The following is an 18,495-nucleotide window of genomic DNA, read 5'->3' on the forward strand; positions in this document are numbered from 1 at the left end:
AAAGGCTCAGATATTTCTCAGTTTCTTCTTAAGAGAAGCTGCAAAAACCAGGAGGTGGAAGTGTGCAATTCTTTGAAACGAATAGACGGCAGTGCACAATTCTTTAAGGAAATTTGTCCTTAAATTTCTGTTGTTGTTGCCAATTCTTTCATTTTGTGCATTTAGGACGTGCTAAGGAGCTCCTCTCCCAGGATGGCCCCAGTCAGCTGAGGAGTGGCAACAGCAGGAGATGCTCAGTTTCATAAATTAATTAATAACAGTCTGCACTCCCTTTTCCATGTTTCCAGTCTATTGATAAAGGGAAGACTTGGTTATTGCCAACCACTCTACCTTTGCCCCAACACACTGCGAAAAGGATTTCTGCATGCTAAAACTAGGCACAGCAAAATGCAGATCTCTGGAAGGCACAGTGCATTAGCACCCCTGGCCTCACCCACACCACCCGGGTTTAAGGCACAGAACCACTCAGAAGGGGGTAAGGAAAAAAGGAAAATTGATGCTGCTACTTTTTGGCTGAAAATGAGAAATCTGGGATGGCACGTGAATCCTTCTCTGCCCTGTTGTAGGAATGCTTTCTGAGAGGACAAGAATGTACGTGCTGACCTGGGGGTAATGAAGCCACCTCTCGAATGCTGGCCCGTGTCACAGGTTGAAGCAGCCTGTGGGGTCCTGAGCTGGCCTTACCTCACCTGGGTGCATATAACACACACTAAATTAATTTTCTCGGAGACAGGCAAAGAGAGAATCAATATTTACTCCAGGATCAAAATGCTGTTGGGTTTAAAGAACTTAGCAGTCTAGAAAAGCGAGGAGCAATCATTCTGTTGGCATGACAAACAAAAGCACCCTCGCCAGTAGACACTGGATATTGACAATAACCTGGGAGCATCCTACCATGCATAGTAATCAGGTGGCATTTTGCTGCATGCAGCGAGTTTCTATCTTATAGACTTCTGGGTTTGGATCTAAGCAGAAGTATTCAAGAATCAAAATATAGTATTTTCCATTAAAGAGTAACATTGAAATAATTACAATCCACAACCACTTCTAAATCCCCCATAAAAGCTTTATTTAACGTGTCCTAATTGAAATACTGAGGGTATAAATAATGACTAGTAAATCATCCAGTGATTCAAAATGCAAGGAACGTGAAGTTTAGGGGCTTTTTTTGAAACTCTTATTTCATTTTACTGCAATTAAGTTGGTAGCGCACCAAGCTACCACCAAAAATGTCACACCAAATTAACTTCCTTTTTATTAACCATGGCAGGTCAAATAATTCTTAAAAAAGTGAAGGTGTCTTGGTAATGAGACTTAACTCAAGGACACTAATTTACAATGACACGGGTTCCTCCATTCTGTATTACCTCATGTATTTAAAAAAGGGTCAAACTCTTATGTCATCTAAAAATGATTTTGATCACTCTCTAGCTGAACTGCACTAATTTTATTTCTAATAGAACACCCAGTTTTCACCCTGTCATATCAACAGCCACCCACTGACTGCAGCATGTAGGAGCAGCTCTGGACTTCCCGTTTACAGAATGGACTGAGTTGGTATTTAATCAGTCAGAAACATCCAAGTGAACACCAGATCTCCAGAGTTTTTTGGCCTTTTTATATATTTTGAACACTCGTGTTTAAAAAATAGTGTTTCCTCAAAGGCAGCAACGGCATCTATTTCTTTCCAATGCTCCTTTAATCAAACCAAATCACATCCTGAATGTTGCATTTCACCATCATGCAGAGTGTTTCCCATCTGTTGGACTCTGCAGTTATTTCTGAGTGCTGTTTATCTCATTTCTCAGGAAAACACTACCTGTAGGAGTGGTCAGTGAAAATAAAGAGGACCAGTGATGCAAGAACTGGCTTTGCAGCAAGGTTGAGACCAAGTGTAGGCTCACTGTACCCAGTAGGTAAAAGGTAACACCCAGTCCTGAGGATGATAATCTGATTTTATAACACTGAACGTTACAAAATAGATATTCGTACAGACTGAGAAGGCAGTGAAAACAAGATTAAAATAATATCAGAAATATTTCATTTTATCTTATTTTATTCTATCAGGGGGTTTATGGAGGCTTGGGAACTCCCTGAGCTGAAAATTGGTGGGAATTAAGAGACCACTGTGGAGAGGCATAATCTATGTTTGCTCTGTTCCTGCTCTTCCCTTTGCACTCTTTTATGATCATTAAGGGACTTGTTGCCATTTTTTTTTGCTTTTTTTTTTTTCTTTTCACACCATTCTAGAAACGTAGCAGCAGGCGGCTTCACGCGCGGAGAGGACGGCGTAAGCTCCTCGCACATTTCCCAGTCCCCAAACTCATTTAATGTAAAATCCTCCAGTTGAGGACATAACAGATATTAAACTGATAAAAACATATGCTGCACTTGATCTTTGCCAAAAAGGTCAAGAGGCAAACACGAATCAGCAGCCCCGATGGTTTCTTTCTCTGACTCAGTGCGCACGCTGAGACTGAATCATCCCCAGATTTTAACACCACGGTAACAACAGTTATGCAGCTTCACCACTCAGATTTATTTCCAAAAGCTGCAGACAGATTACAGACCCCAAATAACTCACCCCAGGATCTCAGTGAGCTCATGATTTTGCACACACAGGAAGCGTTTCAGGACGGGAACTTGGGGAAGTCAATAATGCCGTGTCGAGCCTCCCAAAATATTTCAGTCTTGATCTGATTATTTCTTCTATGGTAAACCAAATAAAAAGAGAAAACACCTAGGCCTTCCCTCTGACCTCCAAGCTCCTGCTGCTTTAATGCCGCCAGCCCCAAATATTTAAGGAATCTTCAGTTTTCTGAATCATAAAGGTTTTTTTTAAAACATCTCCCCTACAGAAACTATTTCACCAAATTCTAAAAAGTTGAGGGAGTTTTTAATAAATAACTTATTAAAAACAGAACTACTGCTGTGTATTTTCTTAATCCTTGCATTTGAACATGTTGCACATTAATTCAAAGAATAAATATCTGTCTTGCTAAAGCACAATTATATGGTATCAAACTCCACCATAAATTAGCAGAGAAATTGTCCACACATGAAGAGCACTACATTTATACTGCTAAATCATCAAAAAAAAAGAAAATCATCCCTGTGCATGGAAACAAAATACATCTTTTCAAGTTAATGAGAAATAACAAAAGATATTTTAATAACTTGGAAAAAGACAACTGTTTCTTCAAAATTATTTTCATTTTCAGGAACACTTTGTAAACAAACTTGGAAACCTTTTTATTACCAATGATATTTTCAATCACTCATCATAATCACTAATTATTTGTAAGGGTAACAGCAGGTCACAAGTAAAAGGTATTGTCCCAGCAATAACCATCCAATATCCTGATGCTGGTGCTCCAAGCGGCACAAGACGGTCAGCCAGTTATGATGTAATTGTTTAACCTCCAAAACAGAGCTTTTAGTAAATTGGGATCAGCAAATCCACTGGATTTTAATGAGTTAAAATATTTTTAGAGCATAGCTTTGTTATTTTGTTTTAATCACCTTTCCCTAAGGCTCTGAACCACATTTAAGCATGTGCTTAATTTGCTATTGAAGTCAAAGGAATGAACAGTGAATACTGAAGTTAAACATGTGCTTAATGAGATTTACTGAGTCAGAATGCATAAAACCCAATGTGAGCAGAATCAAAGCCCTGAGGTATTAGCCAAGTCCACCCCGAGCTCCCCTAAAGATATGGGGCCTCCAAAAGGTGAATGAAAATTTTATGTTATTATGACATGTCTACTGCAGACCCGTATGTCTGAAATATTTATGTAGCAAAACACATACCAGACTTCGTAGGTCTCTGAAGTAACAAAAGAAAAACTTTGGATTTACCCAAAAATACTAACTGCAAGATTTCGTGGAATTTTTTTTGATGTCAGTAGCTCAGCAATATCCTTCGACATGAAACAACTGGTGATTTGTCTCAAGTTTCCTCCAAAAAGAGAAATGTAGTATGATTTAGGTGTTTTGATTTGGGGCAGGAGGGAATGGAGGAATGGAGCTAACATATATATTTTAGTTATTTGTTCCTCTGTGAAAAAGAAGGAATTTAATCCAATATTATTATCTCAATTCCTCAGTCAGTCAGACAAACTGTGTAATCCTATCACACCTGCACATGAGATCTGCATTGTACCAGTTGATGCTTTTTCTCAGACTGAATTAAATTAAATCACCTGCATGCCTTTAAGGCCCCTTCTTTACCACCAAAGACTGCCCCTTCTTCCTAGAGCAGATTAAACAAAAATAGCAACTCAATGAGCTTTGAATGCAGCATATAAAATATAAAACTGTATTTTTCAATTTTCTGCGACATTTAGATGGCCTAAGCAAACATTTTATCTAATTGCAGTTTATAAATATTTTCTTGACAGTAAATATTAGAAAAAAAAAAAAGGGGGGGGTTGATTCCAGGAGAAAAATTCTCCAGATTCCATACGCACTATAAATGTCCAAATCTGACTTAACGATATTTTAATTCTTTCTCTTTTAGCTTACATGGAGGATCTGGTTTTGGCATCAGATGTCACTGAGACTGTTTGGGATTTTTTTACCCTGCTCAGAAAAAATAACAGTGATTTGGAGAAATACTTAGCAATTTCTCTTAAAAACATACAGTCACCAATCCTTTCTCTAATATACTGTCAAAATCAGTGAATCTGTTAAAGAAAAATTAACATTTAAATGTTGAATATAATTTTTACTGGAAAATGGAAGTCATCAGAATGGAAGGAGTTAAATCTTCCCCACTCTTTTTCTAAGAGTAAAAAAGGCAAGGAACAGCTGTCACTCAGGTGATGAATACAAGCTGCCAGCCTTTTAAACAGCAGGTACAGCATTTGAGCTCTGAATTAATTAGCATTCAGAAAGCCTAAACACGGCTTGATAACTCCGCAAGATGATTTTTGTCCCTTCCTGCAATTAATACTGCTATTAAGATGAGGCAAGGGCACAATGCAGATCGTAATTGTACCCATTAAACAAAGTTTCACAAGTAATGAATTGGAGGCTCTTGCCAAGAATGCATCAAGTCAAATAAAGCCTCACTGCAAATAACAGACGCTCAGGAATCCATCTTCCCTTTTCCATGGCATTCAACAAAACCACGTGCAGCACGGATTCCTGAGCAAATGCACAAAATGTTTGCTGCATACAAGCACAGGCTGCTCAAAAGTTCATGTTTTTAAAGGTTTAAATGGTGGCTTTGTCTCAGAAGCATTCGGGCTGCTTCCATCCAAGAGCTGCTTGTAACATACACGTCTGCACTGAAAGGGAGTTAACAAGGCCTCAGAGATCATACTTAAAATTTTGTCTTAAAAAGCAAGGCCTCCCTCCATCCATTACTGCTGCAGCACTGCATCAAACTCTGCACAATCCATGTGGAAAATCTCCCTCCTATATTTATCATTTCCTTTACACAACGAGCATATTTATGAAGCACAAAAAAAAAAAAAAAAGATTGATACCAGAATTTAATGATATTTAATAAGTGGCCCATCTGTCAACAGTCAAGGAGTAAAAAAAAGAAGCACATTATTATTTCCCAAAAGACTGGAAATATTGTGCTAATTAAAAGGCACATTATCATTATCTCAAAGCAATGTCTAAACACTGATCAGACTTCACCTCCAGGGCAGGAGAACGAGGGAGAACTACGGATAGGAGTGCTCCCCAAATGGGTTGAGAGTCTCCAAACTGGATTTATGACAGCACAGGGATTGGAACTTGGCAAGTAGCTGGTACCTCCTGACTGGGTGGGCAAGCAATCAAACCCAGATTACTCATTTTAAATTCAACTCTTTAGAACAAACCTTTGGTACATTTTTACAGAGAACTGTAGAAGAAAAGAACTGTGCTCAACATGGCACTTCACTATTTGTTACTTCCAATCTTCCATCCACCTTGTGTCACAACAAAATAAAACTTGTGGTGCCCAAACACTAGACTAGACTGCAAAGTACTTTTTGCTGAGAAATGGCTCAATGTCACATGTACATAAGGGATTTATGTGGCCAGATGGACAGAAGCCTACACAAAAATAAACAAAAAACCATGAACATGGTGTCAGAAGCACTTTTGACTCTTGGGGCCTCTAGGAAGAGGGTCAGGATGTTTCAGCTTCTCCTGTTGAGTGCTATGGAGGAGAAAGGTACAAAAAGGTAGGTGGTTCAGTCTGCTGCTCATGTTTGCCTGGAGCTCTGCCTAAACATTAATAGTCAGTTTATTACCTTTGAAACCGTAGGATTTACTGCCATTTTCAGAATTCGTCTTGATCAGAACCTCCTTTAAACAAGCAAACCTCTCCTAACCTCAAAATCCATGCTTCATGTTCTAGCTGAGGCCACCAGCAGCCTACAACGTACTTTTTGCTCAGTATTTAAAAAGCTGACAAGACTCTTGGCATTTATTGCTTGCAGAGAGGCACAGTTACAGGCCACTGGCAAATGTTTTCCTGCCCTTGAGATATGAGGGATGTGTGAGCAAGATATGACTGATCCCACCTCTCACATGGTGGAAACTCAATGTACAGTCCCAGTTTCAGCAATATTGACTCTGAGCCAGGCCCAGCAGCTCACCAACTTTATGAGGTTTAGTGTTGTCAGAAGAAGAACACAGGTGAGTGATGCAGAATATTCCTGTGCTGGAGGTTAGCAAAGCATAGATGGACACGAAGTAAAAAACATGCTGGGATGAAAAGAGGGATGGGAGAATGCACTGAAAGCATGGAAAAATGGCAAAGTGAAAGGATCCCAGGCTGGAGAAAAGCACAGCTACCCTGGCAGTCGAGGTCCAGGGCCATGAGTACCATACCTGATTGAGAGCAGGCATTTTCCCCACCGTACTTTTACTGGCCAACTTTTTCCACCTAGAATTGCCACTATCAAATTACCATCTCCACAGTGCAAAGCCACCTCCAGTCCTCCTCCTCGGGTCAAGGAGCTCATTCATTACTGTCAAGTGAAGCATATTTCTATTTTCACTTGTCATTTCCAAACCATCACTTCACACAGGTGTGACCCCTGATCCTGACTTTCCTTCCCACACTCCCCTTGCTATACTCTGATGGTCCTCCATTATCTCCTCCCTGAGAAATATTAAAAAATGTAAAGGAGATGTCCCTGGTTTTGATTACCCTATTCCAATATAAATCCTTGATCTTCAGCATAAACACTTCAATCATTCTGGCATTTTCATTGACTCAAATTAAATGCAGAGCCAGTAATTATTTCCCAATCCCCTTGCCCTTTCATACACAGGTCTTCTGCCTTATGCAATGACAAAGTATTACCTCCCAGCCTCTTAAATGGTTCAGATACTTCAGATACAATTTTGGATACGAATCTGGCATGAGGGGGACTCATAAGTGAGGCTTACCCAGTACTAATTGTTAGTAATTACAGTGCTTTTCTCATGTTGAGCTCCAATGCTCAAACATGACGTGAGCCCCATAACCATACAATAGTTCCACTGATTAACAGGTTCCTTGGGGTGATCATGAGCATGAAGTTCAAGATCCCCTACATTTTGCTGCCTTCAAATGTAAACCCAGCAAAGCTAAAGCAAAAAAGAGAAATTCACAGTACTGTTCACTGTGAATTGGAGACTGGACATTTAGACAGACACACAGAAATGAAAAAAACACCATCAGCATCCAGTTTTACTTATGTTATTTACTGCCATATTCACTATGTTTGTTTTAAACTGGCACCGAATTCTTTATCCTTGGTGCCTCCCAGATTTGCCTTCTGACTTTGTGCAATTGTTCTACATTGTATAGCTGTCAGAGCAGAAGTGGAATGTATGAAAAGCTGGATAATTGCAAGCTGGGGCATATGGTACTACAGAGAACGTAGGGGTTAGTAGGAAGAGGGAGGGGTTTGCTTTTTTTCAAGAGTCTGGATATGACTGAAGCTTTTTCCAGTGGGCAAAGAAAATATCCCTTGTTTACCCATTTCTCCAGAATTTGAAAAGTTCCTTGCTTTTTTTTTTTTCCTCCCTTTTTCCTTTGTGGGGTGGGGAGAGAAGAAAGGTGGAAGTTACGTTTAAGGTTAATTCTTATTCACATGACAAATCATAGACGTTCCTTCTGGTTTTTTCTTGTGTCCTAAGAAGATACATTCTCAAACAGCATGCACAACATGGAGATTTTCCCCCCCAAAAAGCACTGGAATGAGCTAGCTGCTGTGTAAACATGTCAGGCTCCATACCTCACATACACTGAAATGATCAGCACAGTTCGCTCTTCTCAAAGGTATTGCTTCAAGCTGATTGCTGACTCAAGACAAGAACACAACCCTGGTCACAGCGAGTTTCTGAGTATTTTCTCTGCAGCTGCAGGGTATAGAGGGTTTTCTGTTTGTTTTGCTTCCCCCCCCCCCCCCCCCTTCATATGAAACCTCAGACTCTGGAGTACAGTTTGGCAGCACCAGGCTGAAATCACTGCCAGTTTCCTCGGGTACAGAATCTCCAATAACACAAAGCCCTGACTATCTACTTGCCCAATAAATAATCAAAATTTTGTACCACGATTGCCCTTTAAAATATATGACTACTTGTTTTTCTCTCCTGGTTGCAGCTAATCCTTTCTGCCAACAGGGTTTCAGATGTAACAAGCCTGCCTGTGACATGTTAGGTCCCAACACATCTCTCAACAAATGCCCCGTGCACGGCGCGGCTCACAAAGCGCACAGGTTGCAAAAAGGACCACAGAGACAGAGCCTCTCTCCTCCAATGGGATCAGAAAGGCTTTCCCATGGAAGATGCTCATCAAAGGCAAGGCCAGGAGAGATGGGTGTGCTGTCAGGGAAGCCCTGGCTCACACGTTGCATTTCTGGTGCATAAGCAGAACAGGGCGTTTGTGATATTTGTATTCCTGGATGGCTCCTCTGTCAGGTTGAATTATTGGTCACATGTTTATCACTGTCATGCTGGAAAGCTGATCCAGGTGATGTTTGCTTCATACTCAGCAGTTTTGAACAGCATTTTTCTAGCTTTAAGGGCTGGCATTGTATGACTCGCTCTTTAGGACTTGCTCTTCCTTTTTTCTGCCCCTGCTTCAATTTTACGCTCCTTCACTTTGCCCGACAGATCAAAAAGATCAAAAGGAAATAAACTGGATGTATCATTTTCAGCAGCAGTCAATTATCAGAGGCTTCCCTTGGTTTTGGCAGGAAGGATAATGGGAATAAACCCTATAAGAGCTGTTTGTTCTCCCCACTTACCCAATGCCTGGCCCTCTACCCACAGCTATGTGTGCAGCTGTGGAGGGGAGGAAGGTGACAGACACCAGCTTGCTCTGCCGCTTCCTGTGGGAGAGGACATTACCTCTCCTGCAAAATGCTATTACACGTGGCTGCTTTCTCCCACTTTCTCAGGAAAAGAGCTCCATTTTCATCTCATTGACAAGGAAATGAAAAGCGCCCTCAAATTCACTGTATAGACACTTGACACCTCGGGGGTTGTTTTTCCCATCTTATCTGGGATTTTAAAGCAGTTCCCATAGTTCACTGCGCTTCTCTGAAATCTGCTGCCAAGCCAAGAGTTTCAATTCCAAATTCAATTCAAAAATTCACTCAATGGCCCAAAGTGCTGCTAAAGCTGGTCCTGATGAGTGTCAAACTGCTAATAACTGAGAGATACCACAACAGCCATTAAATCCAAAATTGCAGAGGCTCTAGTTTTATCTTCTGAGATGTCTGACAAACACTGAGCCTCTGTCTGCCTATACACATCCGCATGGTAGAAAGACAGGGAACCTTTCACTGAGGGTACTTTGAAAAGGATATAGTCTGCTATAAATTCAAAATTTATTCTCTTCTTGGAGTGATCAGATGGGGCAGCAGAATGACAGAGCTCACCCAGTGACAGGTCAGCTGACACAGTACACAATTCTGCACTCTTTCAGATTCAGCATCTCAGATCACCTCAACAAATACTAATTATACCAAGTATTTACCCTCAGTAATTTCTCAAACAATCCCATTATTTACTTTCTACAGTACTATTTATGATGTCTGATGTAGTTAGTTAATGTTACAACCAGAGTAAAATTTCACCTTGGGCACTCTGCTGAAGTGCTGGCATTGCCAAATCTCTATGGGAAGTCTCCACTTAAGTAAATACTGTTGCAGGCACTCTAGACAAATTTTCACACACCAGTCTATTAATGTTGTTTCCTACATACAAAACTCCCAAATGAACCAGAGGCATTCATTAATAATGTGCATTAATGGGCAGAAATTTCTTCTCATGGACTCTATAAATCTTCAAATACTTGCAAGATAAATAGTTTGCTTTTGTGTAGTAAGAAAAGACAAAATTTTGTGTTTGATTAAACACTTGGACCTAATTTTTTTAGGAGTATATCAGCACTCATACCAAGCACAGATGGGAATAAGTATAAATTTATTTTATGCTCCCTTTGCTACGTTCATAGGAATATAAATTTGCATTTATTGTATTATTGTAGCTAAATTTGAGAACCATTCATCTGGGGAAAAAATGCAAGGAAGGCCCACATTTCTGAATGGATGTTAATTATCTAGGTAAAAACAATTGGACCACAGCCACCCTACCTACCTTGTGATGAGGTGAGATCCCTAAGAAGAAAAAGAAAAATAACAGGAACAAGAGAAAAGGTAAGAAAAGAAAAATTAGGGCCATCTAAACAGATTTTCCCGCCTGCTTTCAGCATGGCTGGTCAATCAGTAGTCAGTTAAATAACTCAAAAGTTTAACAGGAAAAAGTTAGCTCAGATTATTTACTAATTGTTTAAAAAGAGCACAACAGTAGTGAAACCATACAGCTCTTCCTCTCATCTAAGCAGTGAAGGCAGCATAAGCTGTTATTTCAGGGGTACCCTTTTCTCCCTGAAAAATAACCCTGACTCACCAGTCACTAAATAAAATTAAATAAGTAAAAATAATAAAGGTATGCTCAAAAGTGGGGACCAAAGCAAATTTTGTTTAGACTGAACAGATCCCGTTTACTGTGATGTTAATAATTGGGTTTATGTGTTTATAGACAGTAACTGCAGCTGAATTCAGGCACAAGTTTAACTTTTTTCAGCTAAATAGGACAGTAAAAAGATCTGCTTAAAGCCACCTTACAAGTGAATCAGATCTGCCTGAGGAAAACAATAGTACAAAGAACAAACAGGAAAAACGCACAAATTGCTTGTGACAGCCCAAAACTTTGGCTTTTCAAGGCATGTGGTCATCTAAGCAAGTCCCACTGGGACCACATGGCACGTCAGCAAATTAACATTTTGTTTGAATGTCAATCAACAAGACCTTTCCATTCAAACCCAGGTCAGCTGCACTGGCAGCTGTTAAGAGTGGTGACACTCCTTGCTCACACAGAGGCCTGGGAGTTGGGGGAAACACCATTCTACTTTTGAAAAATGTCCTCCTAGAAGCTTACAGTTTAAGCTTTTCAAAATCTATACCAAAAAATATCACAGTAAAAATTCTGGGTACAACCTCAGTGGTTTCCTCCATCCTCTTCTCATCCAGAATATTGGAGGTCAAAACACCAAACAGCAACCTGTGCGTCATACATTACCCCATACTACTCATCATCATTCCTGTACTCCATTGTACTTCAGGCACAATTTTAGAGGTAGTGACATCATAGAAACTCTCCAAGAAAAAAGGGAAAACACTGGCTTGCAACGCTGATCACCAGATCACGGGAAGCTCGCAAAGAATTCTGTCGGATTACTCTCTTAAGTTGTTGGGATTTGCAGAAAGGCCCTGCTTCATCACTGGGGCAGGATGCAGGCAGGGAACACCGTGTGATTCCAACAGAACAGCAAGGACCATGGGAATGAACCACCAGAAACCTCTGTTGAAGATGGCACATGCAAACACAGGCTGAAACAAGCCATGAGGGCAATACTTGGGAGGCACATGGGGAAAGGGGGTGGGGTGAAATGAGATAGAAAAGAAAAGCCAGGTAAATACTTTCTCTTGGCCTTAACTTTAAATGTTTGTCAAATTTTTTGGTGGTTTCAGTTTCTTTCTGTATGGATAAACTACACCGAACTTTGCCAAAAACAGTCTCAGTTTGTTATGAACTGCAGAGAGCTCACACACAAAGACATTCCTATTCTGCCTCTCTGCCGTGCAAATACACATGAACAAGTTGCAGGTGATAAGCAGTAAGGAATAACAAAATCTGGTCTACTTCTACTTAGTGAACAAGTTATGCACAAAATCCCCTTCCTAGATATTCTTCAGCACAATGTACAAGAATTTAAAGATGTGTTACCCATGATGGTTCTCCTAATACCTTTAATTAAAACACTACCAGAAGTTATAATGAAAAGGGATTGCTTCTTTTTTTTAATACTCTAAACCCTCAAGCTCTTGCTATTTTACATTCTGGTAAAAAGGAAATGAATAATGAAGCCACATTTTGGGATTTAACATAATTGTAAGATTCCCAGTTAAAGGGCAGGAAAGAGGTTTCATTTTAAAATTTCCCTTTAACAGACACAAGCTTTATGTTCCTTTATTATTACAAATATGCTAATTTAAAATGTCACCCTTTTAAACTCTTGTTAACAAGCCGCATCTTTCCTCTGCCCCACTACAAATGACAAACACAGGGTCTCACTGAATGAAAAGAAACTAGTTAATAATTGGCCTTATTGTGATTTCTGGCTGCCTTGTTTCACCCTTCTGGATTTCGCTCTGAATGCGAAATGCTTAATATCATCAAGCTTTCCTGGTGATCAGCATGCTGACTTACAACAAAGCTATTTACTGTTTGCAAACTCTCCCACTCCCTTTCTGACAAAAGCATTTTATCATTCCCTAGATAAAAGCTGGGATCCGGGGGGGGGCACGACAAGACAAAGGTCGATTGACTCCGAGATTCCTGCATGCCCGTGTGGAAAGCCCGCAGGTCCACCCACTGGGGGCATGCAGCGCTCCTTAGCATTTCATGGGGCTCACAGCATCTCCCTGATGATTTCAGGGGCAGCAGGAGGAACTGTGGTTGCCCTGGCCTCCAGCTCTTTGCTTTGGGAATGGGAATATCAGCTGGTGCTGTCTGCCTGAGGTGATGGTGCCAAGTCCTCCATCGAGGAGAGGATGGTGGCCACACAATGAAACTAGAACATCTCTCTCTATTCTCTTTCATGCAACTCCCATCTTGTGATTTCAAAAAATACACCTGACACTGAGCTTCTTCATGCCACAAACCTGATTCCTAGAGCCATATCCTCTTCTGCCATCAAAAAATCTTTCGAGCTCTCTGATCACATTATCAAAAACTACATGATGATGATCATATACAAAGGCGAAGACTTGGGCAAAACTGCAAGTCTTTGTAACTCTCTGAGCTTCTTTTAATGCATGGCGTCTGTAGGTAATTTCTGGGATTTGGAAACTGCGAAAATTCGAAATTGGTTTTGTTTGGATTATTATTTTATGATTTTTTGTTTCTGTCAACTAAAAAGCCAAACTGATATCGCACCATGAAATAGCACATTGATGCCAACATCCATATCATCCACGTCTAGATCCACTTATCAAAAATCTGGTACCTAAACAATTGACGTAAAAGACAGAGCTAGCAGATTATCTTCTGTGATAGCATACATATCTGCTACTTGTTTCATAAAGTACTTGCTAAGAGCAGGGAAAAATCCTGAGTTCAGTTCCAGATTCTTGATAAAGGTGCGCTTATTACAGGTCTCTCCCATCCAGTTCCATTCCTCCTGCAGAGCACAGCTCACCTCTGCTGAGCATGAGGACACAGGGGTTCCCAGAGCCTCACTGCAACTCTGAACAACTTAGGCAGATGTTTGACAAGAAAAACACAGAATAGCCGCTTAAGAATTTTTAGACCCTTGCTCAAAGCATGAGGTCTACTTCCTAATAAAAACAGCAACAACATCAACAAGAAGCCACCAGGAACTCTGGGATAACAAAGCCACTGTTCTAAAAGGATTTAAAGAATATAAGCCTTAAAAATCATACTTGATAATACTGCAATGCAACCCCAAAGAGAGCTTGAGTGCAACTGTGCCACAGGAAGACCCAGGCCTTACTTAGAGAAACAAAACCTGATTTAAGATTTCGCAGATCAGAATAAATTTGGGATCTAACTACAGTTAGGATGTCAGACAGAATAGGAATTCATTGCCACTGCCAGGTCATATCGACCTGGAAAAAGGAGTTTGCATATGTGTGTGCTTATCTGAGTGCATTACACATGCACCTCCTGGAGAAGGAACAGCTATGCAGGATTGATGGCTATGGACAGTATTTCTAATGGCCTTTTTAATTGGCACTATGATGATTAATTGAGGCCTTCACAGAACTCTGGGAGTGCTCATTACCACACAGCATGGTGTCCCAGCACACTGTGTGGGTGACCATTATTACTAAACAGTCATCAAAACATGAGACACTGATAAGATAAATTTTACACAAATCTACGAACCCCAGAAATGGAAGCCTACCACTGGGGCAGCTGGAAAATTCTGCTTCCTCTTAATATATTATTTTAGCAGTGCCCATATGCTCCCAGAGAGCTGAAAAGAACTTGAGAAAGGTATTGAAAACCGGCTACGTGTGCAATAAGGATTAAACACCTCATGCAGCATTTCTTGCCTTTGCAGAAGTTTACATTCGCTCATGGCTACACACAGGATACTGGAATTACCCCCTCAGAAAAGAGGGGGTCACTGCGCACCTGCAACTGCTGGGAGAGAAGCAGCTGTGCTCAGGAATGGCCATCAAACACCTCAGCTACACTGGACCTGCACGACACCCTGCTGCTGCCTTTGACCTGGAGAAATGCTGATGGGCTGCTCAGTTGTCCAGCAGCCAGGGCAGGGTTGGCTGAGTTGCTTCCTGACAGCCACAAAACCACTGCAGCAGCTCTGTGGGGCCAGGGGGGAGGCAGCAACAGAGGACCTTGAGGATTTCTGCATTCCTCCTTTGGGTTTGTACAGTTCTCACCTGGCCAGGGCAAGGGACCTGGGAGTCCTGGCTGACAGCAAGTTGAATATCCATCAACAGCGTGCTCTGTGCCAGCCACGTTCCAGGCACAGCATCACCAGCTGCTCCAGCAAAGTGATTCTCCCTCTCTGTTCTGCACTGCTGCAGCCTCACTTTGAGGGCTGTGTGTGTGTGCAGGATTTTAAGGTTTTAAGGATTGCAATATAAAAAAGACATCAAGGTATTTGGAAGCATCCAAAGGAGGGCCACAAGGATGGTGGAAGGCCTGGAAGAGAAGTTGTATGGAGGAGTGGCTGAGGGCACTTGGTCCGTACAGCTGCAGGAGACTGAGGGGAGACTTTACTCCAGTCTACAGCTTCCTCCCATGAGGGGAAGAGGAGGGTCAGACTCTGAGCTCTGTGCTCACCAGTGACAGGGCCCCAAGGAATTGACATTCTCAGCCCCAAGCCTGACAGAGTTCAAGAAATGTCTGGACAATACTCTCAGACATGCAGTAAGATTCTTGGGGCTGTCCTGTGCAGGGCTGAGAGCTGGACTCAGTGATCCTTGTGGGTCCCTTCCAACTCAGAATATTCTGTGATTTCTTCACCTCTGCCCTTGCCAGTACAGTGTGCAGGCTCCATGCCCACACAGCCCTCCCTGGCTCCTGCTGGATTACCAACAGTAATTACCCACTCCCTTCCTACTTAGAGGGGTGTTTGCTGCCTCAGGGATGTCTCCAATACACAACAGAGAACCATTTAGCCGTTTATAAATATTCTGTAAATAATCTTGGATAACACTAACACCATCTTTCATTCCCTGAATGAGTCAGGATTTTGTCACACGCCGACAAAGAACTCGTTCTCATTAGAATTCTGCAAAATCTTCTTAACACAAATCTCCTGTCAGCTTCAATCCATTAAAAATAATAAAGGTATGCTCAAAAAGTGGGGACCAAAGCAAATTTTGTTTAGACTTAACAGATCCCATTTACTGTGTTGTTAATGAGACAACAACAGCTCACGTCTCCCTTTGCCTTGACAATGGGATCTAATAGGATATTTGGCTGCATTTCCATCACACCATGGACCTGCAAAAACCACTGGTCATGACACAGGGCAGATTCAGTCCAGCCTGCAGGTCACAAGGAAGGACTGGTGGAGTTCCCAGGCAAGAGGGGCTCCCAGAGTATTATGGAGTATTATCCATTCCCCTGTGTTCATACCTCTGCAATATCCTCCTCAAATCCAGAACCTGAAATAGTGATCGCCCACCAGCCAGTGCAGGAGAAAAGCTTAGATCATCTTCTGCCTGATTAACTGGCTGTTCATTGTCTTCCTTTCCCATTCCCACCCTGTAAGAAACAGAGGCTTCACTGCAGCTGAAACAGCTCTCTCCCTAGCTGGAAAAAGCCAGATAATAGATACGATGTCCAGCCAAATATTAGACCCATGACAAGATGGGAGGAGCTGCCAAGAGAACATTCCCTTGGAAAAAAAAAATTAAAATAAAAATTTACTCTCCTGATGAGTTCAGGACTGTTTCCTCAGCTGGGCCCACACATCTAAAGCCAGCCAGAGACCAATTTGGGAACAGGCACTATTGCACACCCCAAGCAGGGGTGTGGAATGCAGGTGCGCACAGGCAAGTCTGGGGATTTGCTCTTAGCTGCAAACTTTCTGTTAAAAACCCACACCTGTCCTCTGAGGAATCTACCTTCCAAATTCCAGCTGATTTGCACCAAAGGATAGACTTCAGGAATTTATTTTTGCATTGCATTTTGTGAGCTGAGAACAGACAATATCAAGGAAAAAAACCCAAAAACTAAGCCCACCAAAGAGTTGCCAGGAAGCTGGGCTTTTCCAGCCATGACAGTGATGCTGAAGTAAACTTCCTTTGAAACATTTCTGAGCTTTGTAGCTCAGAATCAGGATTTTATGAACCAGTTTCAAATGCTTTTGGATCATTAAGAATTAGGTTAAGTTGCAGTTCCCTAGAAAAGAAACTGGCGTAAATCAATCTTATTTTAAACACACATGAACAGCTTAAAATTGCATTGTATGCCATTGCTAACATGTAATAGCTTCCAACTCCAAAGTAGAATTAAGTGCTGCTGCAGAGCTGAAGATATCATTTGGAAACAGATGTTAAAGTGTCATGAAAAGCAATTATCTTACTGAATAAATGAACTTCTTTGTAGCACTTTAAAAAAATTAGACAGGCTAAATAATAGATGCCCTATTCAACATTTTTAGATGGTGTAAATAGCCACCTTTATGAATCACAAATCATAACAAATTGCCATGTTTCTGGAAATGGATATTAATCTCCTTGAAACCTTGCACTCATGACGCACAGCAAGCTTGCCCAATAAAAAACTCATGAAAAAAAAAGGAAAAAAAAAATCAGAAAAACTGACACACATGTCACATTTGAAAGAACAGCTGAACTGGTGAATCACCAATCCCAGCCTTTCTCCCAAGAGCACTGCTTCTGCAGAAGAAAAAAAATTTAAAAAGGGGAAAAAAAAACCCAAAACCATCAAAATATATCTGCGTTTCGAAGCGCTTTTCTAGATTTTAGATCTTTTAGATTTTTCTACACTTTTTTAAACCTGAAAATTCATCTGTCCTGCTATTTTAAAGAAATAAGGGAAATAACACTCTAACTGTGGTTAAACCAATCTTTATATCAGGCTTGATTTAATGAGGAGTTTGTAAAAATACTGTGACACAAATAAACTCAATATGTTCTCTTCCTTGGCCTCCAGCAGACAGAAAGTGGTATTTTTCAAAATCTATTGACGTGACTCAAATTGTTTTGCCTCTAGAATTTTTATGGTTTCAGACGTACCTGACACATCATTTTTGCTACCCTCTTGTTAACTCTCTCAAATCATTAGCAGAATTTCAGTGTACAGAGGAGAACGCTAAATTAAAGAGTCAATTTCAGTTTTTAAGCCCCAGGGCAGAAAAGGCTGAGCACATCACAGAGAAAACGTATTTTACTTCCAACTTGGACTGCCTGTGCTCTCGTTACACTACTTCAGCACCCCTTCAGCTGCTGTGTGAAGCAGAGGTCTATTAAGCTCTGAAGGGAGCTCATCCTTCTGTCCTATAAGCAAAAGAAAGACATTTTTGGAGTGAGGAGAACTGCTTGAGCTGGATAGAGAAGACCCTTGAAAATGCCTCGTGGGGTTCCAGCCATACAAGCCAAAGCATAAAAGCACAGAACTGGGGGTGTGGCACAGAAGATATTTATAACTCGTGCTGGACAAAGCCTTTATTGCCCCCGGAAACACTGAGATGACAGGGGAAAACAACCCTATTGAGGGGGGAAGGGTGAATGCACACAATGGGGGTTTTTATATATTACCCAGACGAGTTTCTGCTGCTGTGGGACTTTTGTCATCCGTCGAGCTGAAAGGATAATTCTGCAGTGTGTCAGCAGATCAAGTGAAGGACAGGACCGCAGCAAGCTGCCCCCTAGGTTCATGCACACCTTGACAAAT

At 41.2% G+C, this 18,495-nt stretch overlaps 1 protein-coding gene and 1 pseudogene across 6 annotated transcripts in view; both read right to left on the reverse strand.

Annotated features, from left to right (window-relative positions):
• MACROD2 (mono-ADP ribosylhydrolase 2) overlaps positions 1 to 18,495 on the reverse strand; it is an 866,072-nt gene that overhangs the window by 480,859 nt on the left and 366,718 nt on the right. The gene's annotated exons all lie outside the window — the stretch shown is intronic.
• LOC136287945 (U2 spliceosomal RNA) lies at positions 2,246 to 2,422 on the reverse strand (annotated as a pseudogene).

The sequence above is a fragment of the Chamaea fasciata genome, unplaced genomic scaffold (genome assembly GCF_029207755.1).
Source record: "Chamaea fasciata isolate MVZ Bird 193981 ecotype frontalis unplaced genomic scaffold, bChaFas1.0.hap1 SCAF_3, whole genome shotgun sequence".
Taxonomy (NCBI): Eukaryota; Metazoa; Chordata; class Aves; order Passeriformes; family Sylviidae; genus Chamaea; species Chamaea fasciata.